This window comes from Elephantulus edwardii, unplaced genomic scaffold (genome assembly GCF_000299155.1).
Source record: "Elephantulus edwardii isolate Elephantulus edwardi_28Jun2011 unplaced genomic scaffold, EleEdw1.0 scaffold00025, whole genome shotgun sequence".
Taxonomy (NCBI): Eukaryota; Metazoa; Chordata; class Mammalia; order Macroscelidea; family Macroscelididae; genus Elephantulus; species Elephantulus edwardii.
Window position 1 is genome coordinate 21,799,625 of NW_006399775.1, and position 1,478 is coordinate 21,801,102.

Consider the following 1,478-nt stretch of genomic DNA (forward strand, 5'->3'; position numbering starts at 1 on the left):
ATCTATCTATATAAACATATATAACTTATGAAAACTACTTCATTAGATTTTAGCTCTGATTACCTCATGATAAGGAGCTGTGCTATCAACTCAAAGGCTAACAGTTCTAGTTCAATAGTCGCTCCATAGTAGAAAGGTAGGAAATATCTTCCCATTTGATTTACTGTGTCTGAAAACTGCTGGAGGGTCATCTATGAGTGGGTCCCCGACTGTACAGTATACAACAACAATAAGTAAGTAAGGGGGAGGGAAGCAAATTTAAAGAGAAATAATAATGAGCACTAGAGAAGATAACACTGAAAGGCCAAGCCTGCCTAGTGTTTTGGGATTTTTTTTTTTAGTCTTATAGATTTATTGTCAAAGGACAAAACACTTAGACAATTTAAATACAAGTTGAGCAGAATTACTCCGTCCAAATGGGCAATGATGCTAACAGGCCTTCTCACTTCTAGATGCTCGCCAGAGTCATTTGGAGTCTTCTCTCAGGGAAGAGAGGTGGCCTTATATTCTATTCATACACATCCTTCTTATCTGCAATGTAATCTACAATTTCTTGTGGACACATTAATTTTTCTGCATCTATATCAGGAATTTCAAACCCAAATTCATCCTCCATGGCCATGATAATCTCCACTTGGTCCAAATTGTCTAAGCCCAGGTCTTTCATAAAATGGGAATTTACTGAAAGCCTTTCTGGGTCAATCTTATCATACAGCTTCAAGACATAAAGAACCCGTTCCTGGATTCTCTCTGACGTCAATGGAGGTGCATCACTGTACTGACGGCACTGTGTGACTCCCTCAGGAACCTGTGCGAATATCGAGACCGGCTGCGGAACCTGACGCCTCGTCTGGATTCCCGCGGAGCACAAGGCAGTGCTCAGTGGCCGAGCACCGGTCAACAAGGTGGCCTGGGACAGCGGCGCAAAGGCCACGGGCAGGCGATGGACGCAGGCGGAAAGGACACGAGCCGCCATAGCTGCGCCCTGTTTTGGGATATTTAATGCCAGCTGAATCCAGTCTCTGGCTTCTGGAGGCATGGTAGGTTTGAGAACTCTGAGCACATGCGGTTGTTTTTTTGGGGCCCATGAGGGGGTTGGCAGAGCGGACATGCCAGATAAATGGGGGTCTGGGGCAGGGATTTTCCCTGCAACCGAGCATGCAGGGCTGCTAAGACACTGTAGGTCCCTCGTGCCAGTCTTTCATTGTTTTTGTTCAGACATTCCTCTAGGTCATATAGCCCTGGTGTACAAGTTGCTGTACAACAGTCACTTGTGGTTTCTGTGAAGCTGAACACTGTGACACTGATGTGTCAAATGTGTTAATGGCTGGTTACCCAATGCAGACAGAGAGTGGGGTGGACCTCCCCAATGAAAACAATCTTGGAAGGAGGAGTGGCATCCACTTCCATAATAGCTTGCCTCTGGAAACCCTATGAACCTGGAGAGAGGATGAAATGTACCCAAGCGTCGAGGACTC

At 45.7% G+C, this 1,478-nt stretch overlaps 1 pseudogene; it reads right to left on the minus strand.

Moving 5' to 3' along the window:
• Window positions 1-508: 508 nt before the first annotated feature.
• Window positions 509-976, minus strand: LOC102868315 (annotated as a pseudogene).
• Between the last annotated feature and the right edge of the window lie 502 nt (window positions 977-1,478).